The 17,790-nt window shown below is 41.9% G+C and overlaps 1 protein-coding gene across 2 annotated transcripts in view; it reads right to left on the bottom strand.

Annotated features, from left to right (window-relative positions):
* The window catches only part of LOC126188403 (protein GDAP2 homolog), a 1,021,851-nt gene that overhangs the window by 772,674 nt on the left and 231,387 nt on the right, over positions 1-17,790 (bottom strand). For both annotated transcript variants that reach the window (XM_049930006.1, XM_049930005.1), the window contains exon 3: positions 10,329-10,369. The gene's annotated coding sequence lies outside the window, so the exon portion shown is untranslated. The remainder of the gene's footprint in view (positions 1-10,328; positions 10,370-17,790) is intronic.

Consider the following 17,790-nt stretch of genomic DNA (forward strand, 5'->3'; position numbering starts at 1 on the left):
ATTGTCGTTGTCGTCATTTCATTATACAGCTGATGGTCGCCCATATTCGCAACTGCGAATACATTTCATGTATTCAAAAGTTTTAAGTTGTAAGCCACTTTCCTCCTTTTCGAAATTAAATAAAGGATTCTCTCGTTCCTACTTACGAGAACAATTTGGAATTTATCAATAAAGCGTATTGTAGAACACTCAAAGTTTGTATTTCCTTGATAAGCAAGACAACAAATTAAAATTACAATGCGCGAAGACAATAGCTACTCAGCTTAAAAGACCGTATCTGACAGCGCGACATTTTGAAGGCAGTGTGGTTTAACTGATGTGTCCACACCTAAAGGTTGCGGGCGGAGAATCGATAAATTGATGTCTCTCTCAAATAACGGCAATTACCTTTCATTACTGAATCGAGCAACTCTTCATTATCAAACTGCGCACACTTAAAAGCGGTAAGTTACTTCAGTCGTTGGGGTCTTTGTCAAGTCACTGGAAAGCGCTTTATACGGTCAATTCCCCGGAAATTCGTTTAAAAATAAAGAAACCAGTTCGCGTACAGACGATGTAAATATGCCCTATATTTTGACTAAATGCAAATAAACCACGTTAGTATTACCTGCAACTCATTCATTGAGCTGCGATTAACACGGCTCCGAGATGTGTTCGGTAATTGTAGTTTCAACAATTTAAATTAGAATGCATGCTTTCGCGGTGGTATCCATTAATAAAATATTCTCGGGGTTCAAGCTGTGTCAAGTGGTTAACTGCCCATGAGCTTTCGACAGAGATCTCCTCTGCCATTGTCAAGTGGTTGACTATTAACCATTTGACAATGGCAGAGGAGATCTCTGCCGAAAGCTCTTGGGCACTTAAGCACTTGACGCTGCTTGAAACCCGAGAACATTTCAGCAAATTAAATTACTTTTCGTTCACGTGTTGAAGATGTACTGTATCTCTCGCAAACAATTTTTAGCTGAGGATAACGTAAAGAACACGTGAGGCAATGCTGGTCTTACGACTTATCTTACAAGAAAGATTGAGGAAGGGCAGACCTACGTTTCTAGCATTTGTGGATTTGGAGAGGGCTTTTGACAATGTTGACTGGAATACTCTCTTTCACATTCTAAAGGTGGCAGGGGTAAAATACAGGGAGCGAAAGGCTATTTATAATTTGTACAGAAACCAGATGGCAGTTATAAGAGTCGAGTGGCATGAAAGGGAAGCGGTGGTTGGGAAGGGAGTGAGACAGGGTTGTAGCCTCTCCCCGATGTTATTCAATCTGTATATTGAGCAAGCAGTAAAGGAAACAAAAGAAAAATTCGGAGTAGGTATTAAAATTCATGGAGAAGAAATAAAAACTTTGAGGTTCGCCGATGACATTGTAATTCTGTCAGAGACAGAAAAGGACTTGGAAGAGCAGTTGAATGGAATGGGCAGTGTCTTGAAAGGAGGATATAAGATGAACATCAACAAAAGCAAAACGAGGATAATAGAATGTAGTCGAATTAAGTCGGGTGATGCTGAGGGAATTAGATTAGGAGATGAGACATTTAAAGTAGTAAAGGATTTTTGCTAGACTGGCAATGGCAAGGAAAGCATTTCTGAAGAAGAGAAATTCGTTAACATCGAGTATAGATTTAAGTGTCAGGAAGTCGTTTCTGAAAGCATTTGTATGGAGTGTAGTCATGTACGGAAGTGAAACATGGACGATAAATAGTTCGGACAAGAAGAGAATAGACTCTTTCGAAATGTGGTGCTCCAGAAGAATGCTGAAGATAAGATGGGTAGATCACATAACTAATGATGAAGTTTTGAATAGAATTGGGGAGAAGAGGAGTTTGTGGCACAACTTGACAAAAAGAAGTGACCGGTTAGTAGGACATGTTCTGAGGCATCAAGAGATCACAAATTTAGCATTGGAGGGCAGCGTGGAGGGCAAAAATCGTAGGAGACCAAGAGATGAATACACTACGCAGATTCAGAAGAATGTACAGGGTGTTTCAAAAATGACCGGTATATTTGAAACGGCAATAAAAACTAAACGAGCAGCGATAGAAATACACCGTTTGTTGCAATATGCTTGGGACAACAGTACATTTTCAGGCAGACAAACTTTCGAAATTACAGTAGTTACAATTTTCAACAACAGATGGCGCTGCGGTCTGGGAAACTCTATAGTACGATATTTTCCACATATCCACCATGCGTAGCAATAATATGGCGTAGTGTCTGAATGAAACTACCTGAAACCTTTGACAACGTGTCTGGCGGAATGGCTTCACATACAGATGAGATGTACTGCTTCAGCTGTTCAATTGTTTCTGGATTCTGGCGGTACACCTGGTCTTTCAAGTGTCCCCACAGAAAGAAGTCACAGGGGTTCATGTCTGGCGAATAGGGAGGCCAATCCACGCCGCCTCCTGTATGTTTCGGATAGCCCAAAGCAATCACACGATCATCGCAATATTCATTCAGGAAATTAAAGACGTCGGCCGTGCGATGTGGCCGGGCACCATCTTGCATAAACCACGAGGTGTTTGCAGTGTCGTCTAAGGCAGTTTGTACCGCCACAAATTCACGAAGAATGTCCAGATAGCGTGATGCAGTAATCGTTTCGGATCTGAAAAATGGGCCAATGATTCCTTTGGAAGAAATGGCGGCCCAGACCAGAACTTTTTGAGGATGCAGGGACGATGGGACTGCAACATGGGGCTTTTCAGTTCCCCATATGCGCCAGTTCTGTTTATTGACGAAGCCGTCCAGGTAAAAATAAGCTTCGTCAGTAAACCAAATGCTGCCCACATGCATATCGCCGTCATCAACCATGTGCACTATATCGTTAGCGAATGTCTCTCGTGCAGCAATGGTAGCGGCGCTGAGGGGTTGCCGCGTTTGAATTTTGTATGGATAGAGGTGTAAACTCTGGCGCATGAGACGATACGTGGACGTTGGCGTCATTTGGACCGCAGCTGCAACACGGCGAACGGAAACCCGAGGCCGCTGTTGGATCACCTGCTGCACTAGCTGCGCGTTGCCCTCTGTGGTTGCCGTACGCGGTCGCCCTACCTTTCCAGCACGTTCATCCGTCACGTTCCCAGTCCGTTGAAATTTTTCAAACAGATCCTTTATTGTATCGCTTTTCCGTCCTTTGGTTACATTAAACCTCCGTTGAAAACTTCGTCTTGTTGCAACAACACTGTGTTCTAGGCGGTGGAATTCCAACACCAGAAAAATCCTCTGTTCTAAGGAATAAACCATGTTGTCTACAGCACACTTGCACGTTGTGAACAGCACACGCTTACAGCAGAAAGACGACGTACAGAATGGCGCACCCACAGACTGCGTTGTCTTCTATATCGTTCACATCACTTGCAGCGCCATCCGTTGTTGAAAATTGTAACTACTGTAATTTCGAAAGTTTGCCCGCTTGAAAATGTACTGTTGTCCCAAGCATATTGCAACAAACGGTGTATTTCTATCGCTGCTCGTTTAGTTTTTATTGCCGTGTCAAATATACCGGTCATTTTTGAAACACCCTGTAAGTTGCAGTACGTACTGGGAGATGAAGAAGCTTGAACAGGATAGGGTAGCATGGAGAGCTGCATCAAACCAGTCTCAGGACTGAAGACCACAACAACAACGTAAAGAACTACTGAAACTGATTTTATTTTCTTGTCACTCGTCTCACAGGAAGTATTTGACGGACTTCAGCTTCATCCTTTTACAGTTGACTGTAAGTAATTAGCCAAAACACAATTTCTTTTATATTTCCTCTCTCTTTCTTGTACATAATCGGCATCAGAATAAATTTTCACTCTGTAGCTGAGTTTGCGATGATTCGAAGCTTCCTGGCGGATTAAAACAGTGTGCCTGATAGCGACTCGAACCTGAGACCTTCACCTTTCGTGGGAAAAGCCAAAGATTCCAGGTTCATGTCTCGTTCGCTACAGTGTTTTAGTCTTCCAAGAAGTTTCATAATCGGAATCAGTTCACTGTCACAAGCATTACGTACGACCAAATAAGATTCGTTGTTTCTGTCTGGTTCGTTTTTTCTTCTCACCCCAAGTATGCGGATGAACAGCGTCTGACAGAATGATGGAGGAGCGATAGCTTTGAATAAGCAGCCTGAAAGCTACTTTTAACATCACTCCTCCATCACCTGCGTACAATGTAGCCACATAATTACAGGAGACATTTTAGTACCAGAGATCATATCTTGTAGCATGTACTCCAGCCTATCTGCAAACTGACATTTTGTGATTAATAGACAGTAAAAGAATCGAAAGACTTGTGATGTTTCTGTGAAAATATGTTCGACTTTCGAGGTACTGACTATAATGCAGGCAATCAAATCAAATGAAAAAAAGTCAAAAGGAAATTAAATTTTCTAAGAAAATCCTCCTTCCATCTTCGATGGTAAATAAACATTACCCCGAAGGGTTGCACTTATGGATGAAACACTTTTTCATATCAGTAAACAACCATTACGTCCAGATCTGGATCTCAATAAAACCACATGTTGTAAGAGAAGTAGTGTGCGACAACGCAAACGTTAACATTTGCTTCTGTTTCTTCAAAAATATGGTTAGAGGTACTAGTTACCTAGACATACGAAGCTGTATTGCCTACGTAATAAGCTGGCTACACCTCCTTATTGGTCCAGTGGCGAGAGTAGTTGCAACACTAAGGCTATACAAGTATATATTTTTCCGAAAAATGTTTGCTGTATTGACTATACATGCAACATATACTTATCAAATCTGTGGTGCCGTCTGTTGGCTGTTTACGAAAGACATGAATGTAAATTTTTGTAAACTATTGTATTCATATTTAGTTTAATTTTTTATACATGTGAATTCATTTGTCATAGAAATACAGGCATGCAATGAAGATCATCATCATCAGCACGATCACCATTTAACAGTTCCAGTTTCCCAGGTACTGGCAATGAGCCTCTCCCACTTCGTCCTGCCCGAATAGGTACACCTGTTCACAGAGATCATCATCCACTGTCCATCCTCTGGTCACTAGATCACCCTTAATCAAGCCCTTCCATCGGGTTCCAGGGCTTCCTTGAGGTCTTTCCCCATCCACCTGTCTTTCCAAATTTATTTTCGCTGTTCTAATTGGCTCCATTCTCATCACATGCCCGTACCATCGAAGTCTAGATGTGCCAATTCGATCTAATAGGGATATATTTATTCCGGCTTCTTTCCTCAGTTCCTCATTCCTTAACTTGTCCATCTTGGTCTTCTGGATGGTGGATCTAAGGAATTTCATCTCTGATGCTTGCAGCTTGATGATTCTCTTTTTGTGAGGGTATTTGTTCCAATACCATAGGTCAATATTGACATGAAACAGCTATTAAACATCATCGGTTTGGCCGGTTTTGGAATTAAGTCATCCCATAAAAGCAATCTTACTTGTTGGTAGAATTCAGATCCTTTTTGCACTCTGTTGGTGATTTCATTTCTGACCAAATTATCACTGGAGGTTACACTTCCAAGGTAAGGGAAACGGTCCACACACTCTAGTTGGTGGTCTCCTAGTTTTACACTTGCTGGTTGTCCATCTCTGTTGACTGCCATCACCACTGTCTTGGTCTTGCTGATGTTGATATTTCCATTCATCGAGTCTGATCTGTACTTCCTCTTCAGTTCAGTTATGAAGATCTTCTTAACGAACAATTATTTTGCGATTAGTCAACAGAAATTTGTGGCACTTTTCAAATAAATGTTCACTGCTGTCGACAAGGAGGCTGCCACTGGAGAAATTACTACAAAAAATGGCTGTGCCGTTTAAAAGAGGGCCACTTATTATCAGCAACGTACTACGTTCAAGAAACCGATCGGTCTCTGAAGAGAACAGTCCTCCTCTCTTTTTCACACGTTAATCTTCTCGAGGATTTGGAAATATATTCAATGGTGGCGTTCAGACCAAAGTGTAACATACGTAGTCCGTTAAAAAGCTTAGAAAGCGAGAAATTGTTTGCACGTCGCAGCTTGCATCCATCTCGTTTCTTGTGAACAACATAAACACTTGCAGCCTAAGACTGTAGCTGATGTCGAAAAGTATCACGTCCAGAAAACATTTAAAACGAGAAATACGTGCCTAAAGTGTAATAAAAGGTATCGCCGCGTAGGAGTTCTTGCACATCCTCAGAAAATAATGATACGCTTTTCCTAGGATACATAAGATGTCGTTGCTACGAACTACTACCAAGGAATGTAATAGTAGTAGGTGCGGTCATTTGATGTCTTGCGTTCGTAGTTGAAAGAACCCAAGACAGACGATTCCATGTAGTACCGCTGCTACTCGACAAGGCACACATCCGCACCTTTGTCTTCGCCCACATTAGAAGGATACTTAAAAAAACATCTCCCACATTCTCGCTATATCACGCCCATAGGCATAAATTTTTGTCGCCCTGTGTCAAAAAAAATTAAGTGAAGCGCCTTATATCTAACTGAGTTCACACTTGACTTCCTCAATTACAAACCAGATGATTTCCTTGGATGTGGACTTGTTACTAGACTACAGGCTGCAGTTTAATTTCTGAAAGCTACTTGCATTAAAACTTTTCCTGGAAAACTGCTACCAATACATAATATGCACATACTAAGACACACTAACAGGACCGTTAATTCTCGTTATTTTTCGTTACAAATCAACGAGAACTCTTCAATGATAATAAGTTCCGACGTTGTAACGTTTGTAGCCAGCACACTATTATCTGATTTGTGCAGTTTACAGCCATATTGACTGTTAATCGACCACCGGTGTTTCAAACATGTGAAAAGTCTCAAAATTTGATGGTTACTTAACTTATTTAGTTTTTAATTATCTAATGCATAATTTAAGTAGTCAACAAGTTTCGTGACTGGAAGAGGTATTTATAAAGCCTTTACATCATTTGCTGAAGTAGTATAACCGACACGTCAGTTTGAGACATACGAGGGAAAGACCCTGTGATGTGTATCTTCCAAAACAGTCACTTGACTTCGTAAACAGATGTCTTTAGTGATGTGTTCGCTATACACTGAGAATACAAAAGTCAAGACCCACGGTGTCAATAACGTGCCAAGAATACCAAATTTCAGACATTAACTCTCGCCACACACAACGCAGTGGCCAACGGCCTCCACGTGACGACCGAGAGCAGCAGCGTTTGCGTAGAGTTGTCGGTGCTAACAGAGAAGCAACACTGCGTGAGCAACACTGCGTGATATCACCGCAGAAATCAATGAGAGGCATAAGGCGAACGTATTCGTAACGACAGTGCAGCGAAATTTCGCATTAATGGGCTATGGTATCAGACGACCGAGGCGAGTGCCTTTGCATTGCCTGCAGCGCCTCTCCTGGGCTCGTGACCATATCGGTTGGACCCTAGACGACTGGAAAATGGTGGCCTGGTCAGATGGGTCCCGATTTCAGTTGGTAAGAGCTGATGATACGGTTCGAGAGTGGAGCAGACCCCACGAAGCCATGGACCGTAGTTGTCAACAAGGCACTGTGCAAGCTGGTGGTGGCTCCACAGTGGTGTGGGCTGTGTTTACATGGAATTGATTGGGTCCTCTGGTCCAACTGAACCGATCGCTGGCTTCTTGGAAACCATTTGCAGCCATTCATGGCGTACATGTTCGGAAACAATTATGTAATTTTTATGGATGACAATGCGCCACAGTTGTTGGCGATTGTTTTGAAGAACATTCTGGACAATTCGAGCAAATGATTTGGCCACCCAGATCGCCCGACATGATTCCCATCGAACACTTATGGGGCATAATCGAGAGGTCAATTCGGGCACAACATCTTGGACCGACAAAATTTTCGTGATTATGAACGACTATGAAGGCAGCGTGTTTCAGCATTTCTGGTGGGGACTACAAACGACTTGTTGAGTCCACGGCGGGCAGAAGTAGGTCCGACACGATGTTTGGAGGTATCCCATGACTTTTGTCACCTTAGTGTATAATGTCGGCTATTCGTGTGGCAGAATTATCGAGCAGTCACGATATATATATATATATATATATATATATATATATATATATATATATATATATATACTCCTGGAAATGGAAAAAAGAACACATTGACACCGGTGTGTCAGACCCACCATACTTGCTCCGGACACTGCGAGAGGGCTGTACAAGCAATGATCACACGCACGGCACAGCGGACACACCAGGAACCGCGGTGTTGGCCGTCGAATGGAGCTAGCTGTGCAGCATTTGTGCACCACCGCCGTCAGTGTCAGCCAGTTTGCCGTGGCATACGGAGCTCCATCGCAGTCTTTAACACTGGTAGCATGCCGCGACAGCATGGACGTGAACCGCATGTGCAGTTGACGGACTTTGAGCGAGGGCGTATAGTGGGCATGCGGGAGGTCGGGTGGACGTACCGCCGAATTGCTCAACACGTGGGGCGTGAGGTCTCCACAGTACATCGATGTTGTCGCCAGTGGTCGGCGGAAGGTGCACGTGCCCGTCGACCTGGGACCGGACCGCAGCGACGCACGGATGCACGCCAAGACCGTAGGATCCTACGCAGTGCCGTAGGGGACCGCACCGCCACTTCCCAGCAAATTAGGGACACTGTTGCTCCTGGGATATCGGCGAGGACCATTCGCAACCGTCTCCATGAAGCTGGGCTACGGTCCCGCACACCGTTAGGCCGTCTTCCGCTCACGCCCCAACATCGTGCAGCCCGCCTCCAGTGGTGTCGCGACAGGCGTGAATGGAGGGACGAATGGAGACGTGTCGTTTTCAGCGATGAGAGTCGCTTCTGCCTTGGTGCCAATGATGGTCGTATGCGTGTTTGGCGCCGTGCAGGTGAGCGCCACAATCAGAACTGCATACGACCGAGGCACACAGGGCCAACACCCGGCATCATGGTGTGGGGAGCGATCTCCTACACTGGCCGTACACCACTGGTGATCGTCGAGGGGACACTGAAGAGTGCACGGTACATCCAAACCGTCATCGAACCCATCGTTCTACCATTCCTAGACCGGCAAGGGAACTTGCTGTTCCAACAGGACAATCCACGTCCGCATGTATCCCGTGCCACCCAACGTGCTCTAGAAGGTGTAAGTCAACTACCCTGGCCAGCAAGATCTCCGGATCTGTCCCCCATTGAGCATGTTTGGGACTGGATGAAGCGTCGTCTCACGCGGTCTGCACGTCCAGCACGAACGCTGGTCCAACTGAGGCGCCAGGTGGAAATGGCATGGCAAGCCGTTCCACAGGACTACATCCAGCATCTCTACGATCGTCTCCATGGGAGAATAGCAGCCTGCATTGCTGCGAAAGGTGGATATACACTGTACTAGTTCCGACATTGTGCATGCTCTGTTGCCTGTGTCTATGTGCCTGTGGTTCTGTCAGTGTGATCATGTGATGTATCTGACCCCAGGAATGTGTCAATAAAGTTTCCCCTTCCTGGGACAATGAATTCACGGTGTTCTTATTTCAATTTCCAGGAGTGTGTGTATATATATATATATATATATATATATATATATATATATATATATATATATATATATATATCGATCCAATCTTCTCCCTAAGAGCCATGTATATACGGCATCCGAAATAGTGTGACTGCGTTCTACCACAAATGATCTAAATTGTTTCTGCGTAAATCGGGATGCGCTGTTTGCCCTTGTCGCGTATGCTGACTAGTTTTACTCCGACTGAAGTCTGCACTTGTGAAGATTTCATAATCGCCTTTAGAGAAGTGCACTAGTATACAATGCGTCAAATATAAACAAGGGAGAGAGGATAGGGTCATCTAGATTGTTGATCAATGATATGTTACAGGATATCAAGGTTGGAAGAACCTCAATGTCACACCAACTACGTTAGATCAAGCCCAGATATTAGAGTTCGAAATATGTATGATACTGTATTTGCGAACGGGAATACTATTTTTTTTGGTATTACCCTCTGTTCAAAGTCGCTTATCCGTTAATACTAGAAGTAGTGTCGCTGTTAGAAACAGCCAACACTGGAGAGCTTGACACATTGAGAATCCGTTCAACAAGTATTGTTTACCTAGAGTTTGTCGCAGCCTATGATCTTCAAAGCTGGATCTGTCCTTTCTATGGTATATCTCAAGACATTTGTACAGTTTCGTAATATTATGTGTCATCAATGGTTGCTCGTAGTTATTTGTGTGTAATAATTCAACAATTTATGAACGTATACAGTTAGAATTGTTGTCTCACACATACAATGATAATTCGCCGAGGAACTGTATGGGGACCAGTAGCTACTGACATTTATTTCCAGGAAATCATTATTATGAGTGTTTATTATTTCAATACTTACAATGAGCTAATGTGATGTTCATTTCTGACAGCATCCAAAATCTGAAAGAAAAAGTATTCATGTCAGTTTTTTAAAAAAATATATATATAAGTTACATATAGCTAATAAAACACATGGAATTGTAAAACGATGATATCAGTTGGGTGCAAAGACATAACATAAAACAATACATACAAAATGTATTATAAAATAGCCCATTAGGTTGTAAGTAGGCTGTTTATGTTTTCTTTATGTAAGTAGGCTGTTTACGTTTTCTTATTGGCAACGTTACGTAGCGCTCTATATGAAAATCACTGGCTGTGCTGTGTGCAGTCTGTGGCTAGTTTGCATTGTTGTCTGCCATTGTAGTGTTGGGCAGCGGCAGCTGGATGTGAACAGCGCGTAGCGTTGCGCAGTTAGAGGTGAGCCGCCAGCAGTGGTGGATGTGAGGAGAGAGATGGCGGAGTTTTGAAATTACATATATTATGACTTGTGATGATATTAAGGTAAATACATTGTTTGTTCTCCATTAAAATCTTTCATTTGCTAACTATCGCTATCAGTAGTTAGTGCCTTCCGTAGTTCGAATCTTTTATTTAGCTGGCAGTAGTGGCGCTCGCTGTATTGCAGTAGTTCGAGTAATGAGGATTTTTGTGAGGTAAGTGATTTGTGGAAGGTATAGTTTAATGTTAGTCAGGGCCATTATTTTGTAGGGATTACTGAAAGTCAGATTGCGTTGCGCTAAAAAATATTGTGTGTCAGTTTAAGCACAGTCATGTATAAATTTTTCTAAGGGGACGTTACAAGGTATACATGTGAGAATTAGCCCGAACATAAAAACTGAAGATTTGGCTAAGACTGTACAATGTCAACACCAACACTGTATTTGTATGTGTCAGCTGGTGCAGGTTTATCTACATCTAGGAAGGTTCATCGTCATCTACGACACTGCTTCCTGTTCAAGTGAGCAGCTACTGCCTTGTTAGAATATAACAGTTCACTTTTTCTTCTTCCTTTCTTCTTCTTCTTCTTCTTCTTCTTCTTCTTCCTAGGCTAAAGCCTGTTTCCTTCAGTACCTCTCAGTCTACCCTGAAGTTCTCTCTCCATCTTTTCCTTAGACGGCCAATATTTCTTTTACAAACTGATACTTTATTTCTTACGATTTTCACAATCTTCCGTTCACCCATCCCGTCTATGAGTTGGTTCCATTCACGATTTTTCTCTTATTATCCACTAATTAATGGGATCCACTTACAATTCTTTTCTAACGCTTTCACTTATCTGTTTCCCAGTGTCTTTCCTGTAATCCTTTGCACAATTTTCATTTCCATGGTCTCCAAAAGTCTCTTTGTTTTTGATGTTTCTGGTCTTGTCTCAGATACGTATGTCATAATTGGGTTCACTACTGTTTTGTATATTCTTGGCTTTGCATCTTTTTCTATACGCTTATATTTCCAAATAGCATCATTTGAAGATCCTGCCACTTCATTTGCTTTTGGTACTTGTTCTCTAACGTCCTTTAAGAAATTTCCGATACTGGATAGTTCAATACCAAGATATGTAACTGTCATTACCTGCTGAATAATTTTTCCATCCACTTTCAGTTTGCATCTAACTGGTTCCACAGGTGTGGTCATACATTTGGTTTTTTGAATGGATATGACCATATTTAGTTTTTTGGCTGGCGCATTAAACATATGTCAAAGTTTCTGCTGGTTGTCAGGATAACAAATTATTTTTATTATTTCGTCCTCCTTTTCTATAACTACTACCAGCCGATACCTTCTTTATCATCTCGCCCATGACTATACTACAAAGCAACGGGCTCAAAGAGTCACTTTGTCGAATACCACTATTAACTGCTATGCAGCAAATCAATGTGGAACCAATTTTCGCCTGGATGTAGTTGTTAGGATAAATGTCTTCAATTGCTTTTATTAAATTGGAAGGAACCCCAGATTGTAGAGCAGGTTTACCGCATCTGTTAACTGAATGCTGTCGAAAGCCTTCTGTAAATCAATGTAACAAAGATAAGCTGGTCTCTTGTACTCAATGGACTTCTCTACAACAGTTCACTTACGAGAAAAAATTCCCATCAAGATTTCACTACCGTTCTAACTGAATTCACATTACGAAGATGCGAAACAGTGTTCAGCTTTCGTAGTGGTCACCCTCCATCTTAGGAGCAAAGTGCTTACGTTTGAAGCTATTCAATGAATGCAATAGTTATGGAGTCATATAGACCGACGAAATAAAAACATCTATCTCAGTATATTTCAGTACATTAATATACATTAATGTAACAGAATGCAGTAATAGCAACTATGTCTCGAAACGTTACGTGGGAAGTTCAGATAGTGATAGGATTGTTAAGAGACAACGTGATTAGACACAAATACGTTTAAGAAGCTTTATTTTACTGCTGCGGTCGGCTTTGGGCGAATATGCGCATCTTTGGATGCCTCCACTTGTTTTATTATAGTGTCAGCGCCATGTCGGCTGTTTCCGCACTATGTAAGTATATGAAAATTATTAGCGCCACTTCGTACGCTATGTGGGTGACTTGTATAGTATACAGAACTACGCTAATGGACATGTAATTGAAGACATTAGTGAGTTAAGTAGACTTCCATTTGTTCTGGTGAACGGTGGTTTGTCTCGTTTTGGTCCTTCTGCATAAAATCCAAAAGGAGCCGAATCACCGTTCACTAGAACATAAAGGCGTTCACATGACCAAATGTACGTGTACGTGCTGCCGTCTAAAGAAAAGGGTACCACAGTAGGGTTGGCAACTCGCAACGAAACCACACAAAATGGGAGTCACTACATGCCGCTCCGTCGAATGAGGAACGCCTGCGCAGCCACGCCTCCTAGAGCTTCACTACGCCGCCGCAATCGATGGTCTAGTTACGGCTGAGTAGTGGAAAGCTCTACCCAGTTCGCAGTCACCGATCAACAACACAGAACCGTTTTAGATAGGACAACAGTGCATTAAAAGTCTTCTGCAGACCTTAATGTGAACGTTACGTCAATTATACTGCAAGTGAAGAGTTTGGTAAATTTGTCTGTAGCAAGTGCTACGTTAATATCCCGAGACAATTGTAAATCCTCGGAACATCCGTGTGGAAATGGATTGTACCAAGTAAATCTCCATATCTAAACTGTAATAATGTGTATTTTATGTGTTACAGTTCCATTTAATCTCCTTTCGGAGCAAACCCAGAGAATCCACTGTTATACCAGCAACTGTATTTTTTTGCCCGGCACAACAGTGAACGCAACTCGCTCGTATTACATCTTTCAAACGGCATGCACATTAGCGTATTGGTACAGGTCTTCATACGAAGGCATACAGACAGTCGGTTCTCCCTTGCTCTGTCTGCAAGTGGAACAGGAAAGGAAAGGACTAGTTGTGGTAAAGGATACTCTCCGCCACACACCGCAAGGTGGCTTGCGGAGTACGTACTTAGACGTAGATGTGACCCTAATTGATTAAATATTATACAGAGTATATCATAATTAATGGCGTGACCACATACGAGGGGCGTTTGAAAAGTCCGTGCAATAATTAAAACTACTTACGTGTTTCGTGTAAACCTTTTTTATTTTTCGACATAGTCTCCTTTTAGACTTATACACTTCGTCCAATGCTGTTCTAATTTGTTGATCCCTTCTGAATAACAGGAATTGTCGGGGTTTGCAAAACAGCTATTAGTTGCTGCAATCACCTCCTCGTTTGAATAAAATCTTTGTCTCGCCAGCCATTTCTTCAAATTGCGGAACAAATAGTAGTCAGAGGGAGTCAAGTCTGGCGAGCAGGGGGGGGGGGGGGGGGGAATGTGAAACGAGATGGAATCCTATTCCCATTAATTTTGCGACCACAACTGCTGAGATGTGTGCTGGTGCACAGTCGTGATGGAAAAGGACTTTTTTGGGGTCCAATCGCCGGCGTTTTTATTGCAGCTCTGTTTTCAAACGGTCCAATAATGATGAATAATATGCACCTGTAATATTTTTACCCTTTTCCAGGTAGTCGATGAGGATTATCCCTTGCGAATCCCAAAAGACAGTCGCCATAACCTTTCCAGCCGAAGGAATGGTCTTCGCCTTTTTTGGTGCAGATTCTCTCTTGGTAACCCATTGTTTAGGTTGTTGTTTGGTCTCAGGAGTATAGTAATGTATCCATGTTTAATCAAGAGTGACGGAACGACACTTAATGTCCTGCGGGTTCTTCCTGAACGGCTGCGAACCATCATTGCAACACTTCACACGATTCCGTTTTTGGTCAAGCGTGAGCAATCGCGGAACCCATCTTGTGGGTAGCTTTCTCATGTCCAAATGTTTACACAAATTATTATGTACCGGTTCATTCTAGATGCCCACAGCACTAGCAATCTCACGCACCTTAACGCTTCTGTCATCCATCACCATATCATGCCTCCACAGGGCGTCCAGAACGTTCAGCATCACTTGTGCTCGTATGGCCACTCCAAAAGTTTTGAAACCACTTATAAACTGTTCTAATCGAAGGTGCAGAGTCACCGTAATGTTTATCAAGCTTCTCTTTAGTCTCCTGAGGCATTTTGCCTTTCATAAAGTAATGTTTAATCACCACACGAAATTCTTTTTCGTCCATTTTTTGACAATCACTCGACTTCCTTGATTCACACGAATGCCAAACACAAAGAAATAGACCAAAATGGCTGAAAATTGGTGTGCGTTCTTTCCAAAGATGCTACTAACTAAACATGACCTCGATACGCGTCGGTGGTGCCATCTCTCGGACTCGGCACGGACTTTTCAAACGCCCCTTGTACAGCTGAAAGTATACATACTAGACGCAAAACAGTCTCAGTGAACATAGGGTCGAAAATGCATACCTCAAGAGCTGCGAGCAATTTTTCATCTTCGATACTGTGAAACAAATCTCTTTTACTGCAAGCTCTTTGCTTTCCATATTTTGGGAAGTGGCAGTATGGACCAAAACAAGAAAAAAATGTCCAGAAAACATGTGCTCTAAAATGCATTCATTAAAAGTTATGAGCATTTGTTCCTTATAAGAGTTATGTTTCAAAGTAGCGAAGACGAAAAAGTGCTCACAGCTCTTAATGTATGCATTTCAGAGCACATGTTTACTGGACATTTTTTTCTTGTTTTGGTCCATACTGCCACTTCCCAAAATATGGAAAGCAAAGAGCTTGCAGTAGAAGAGATTTGTTCACGGTATCGAAGATGAAAAATTGCTCATTGCTCTTGAGGTATGCATTTTCGACCCCATGTTTACTGAGACTTTTTTGCTTCTAGTATCGTGTACTTTGAACTGTATGTGTTTACGCCATTAATTATGATACACCCTGTACAAAGCACACGAACGGGCGACATTCTACTGAGGATTCTAGTACCGTAATAAAATAAATGTAGTCATTTGCAAAGGAGCATAATGGCGCGAAACCGGCGACGGTAGTAAAACAAAGCTTCTTAAAACTCTTTGTAGCTGGTCCTGGTCTCCCTCAACAATCCTACTTGAAAAACAGCCACAGTTTTCGACAAAACCCAGTACAAATAAAATACTGTCGAATATTTTAACCCGATGAGCTTTCGGAGTCTAGTTCTAGTTTGGGAAAAAACAGCAATTGAAACTACAGATTTTACAATAATGTTTGCGGACGCCATTCCAAACAATAGGTGGACAATGCGTTACTTTCTCCACATACAACGAGCGACGTATGTTCGTAGTGGTTCTCGTTTATCGTATTTATACACAAAAAATATTAATTGATGAAGGCAATAAGTTCCTTGTCCACGAACACGAATTGGATTTAAATACGATAACACGTCATTGATGTGCACCTGCATTTAAAAATTGCTACATTCCGAAACTGTATAGTAATGTAATATAGATGTCTTAATTAATATTCAGTTTGTTCCAATAAATTAGACAAACTATGGTGGCTAAAATAGTTTGGACTTTCAGAAAAAAATGCATTAAGTTCAGCCTTACTGAAATTTATGACCTTGTTTTCACAGAACACAACGTATGGGAACATACCAATAATTATGTCACTAGTAAAACGAAATCTCAAATTCTCAGTGAGTAAAAAATATGAGCAACATCTAACCAGTTTCGTAGCAACACCCTTACGTAACGATTAGCCTTATTCCAATCCAGTTACGTAACCAAATGAAGCTGAAGTAATCCGTACCTGTAATTAGTGTGGGCAGTATTTCATTAGTGGCGCAAAGTACAGACCAGCAGCCAACCTATTAACTACATCACCCCTGAAGAATGGTAAACTCTCTAGAGTTGAGTTTCGATAATATGAATTTCTGAACACAAGCAGCTACACAGGATAAGCTTGCAGTAGATCAGCTCGCATACACTCAGAATGAATGTCACAAAGTATCGGTCAGTCGTTGACTGAAAATTTTGAACACCTTCTCCTATGGCTTCACATCCTTGTATGTAATACTTTTTCGATTTTCAGAAAACAACAGTAACATCAGCTACTCTAATTGTATGATTGAACTATGACCGTTATTACCCAGCAAACGCTTAGAAGCACCATTCGTTTATCGAAGCCTACAAACAATACTTAGAGAAACCACTGAAATAAACTGCACGAAGTCACGACGCACAGGAGCTGCGGTGAATAAGAAATGTTAAATGAGATTACTGCCTGTTGTACGCAATCAAACAAAAAGGTCATTTTCCATGTTGGACTAGTAAACGAGCACGAAATTTCGAGAACTAATAACTCGTGGCTTAAGCGGTAGTTCTTCAGAATGAACAAACAATATACTGTGCCCGTTTCCCCAAATATAATGAGACAGGAGAAAAAACTGTATCCCAGAATTATTAAAAATATCTGATCATAAATTTTCCATCAATTGTTGCAGTCAATCCTTACCGTACAAATCGTTACAGTTTAACTATATTTGCAACTAGTTGTACCGCGCCACGCTTTTCTGTGGCTCAGTCTGCTTAAATGGAAAAGAATGAAAGAGAAAGCTGTAGTTTCTAACATGTATGGGAACTGGATATACTTCCTAATCTCCTCCTCTCCCGTGTCTCTGTTCATCTCCGCCTCTCCCATTCTTTGTCTATCTCCTCCTCCCCCTCTCCCTGTCTTTCTTCACCTGCCCCTCTTTCTCTCCACTTCCTTGTGCCCCCCCTCTCTCTCTCCCTCTCTCAGTCCATCACCTCCTCCTTCCCGTTATATATGTCCATTTCCTCTAACCCGTCTTCCTGTCTCCTCTTTCCCCCCTCACGACGAACCCGAGCCTCGATTTTTGTTATGGGAAATTCACATTCTGTAGTAGTAGTCCAGTCATAAACCAGTAAGCCACAAAAACAACTTTCCTGCTTGCTAGCAACATTTGATTAATGCATACTTTATACTTATATTTATATATTAAAATCTACAGTCCATACAAGTCTAAATGTTTATTACAGTAACGCGTAAAAATTTGAAGTAAATCAAAA

This window comes from Schistocerca cancellata, chromosome 5, assembly GCF_023864275.1.
Source record: "Schistocerca cancellata isolate TAMUIC-IGC-003103 chromosome 5, iqSchCanc2.1, whole genome shotgun sequence".
Lineage (NCBI taxonomy): Eukaryota > Metazoa > Arthropoda > Insecta > Orthoptera > Acrididae > Schistocerca > Schistocerca cancellata.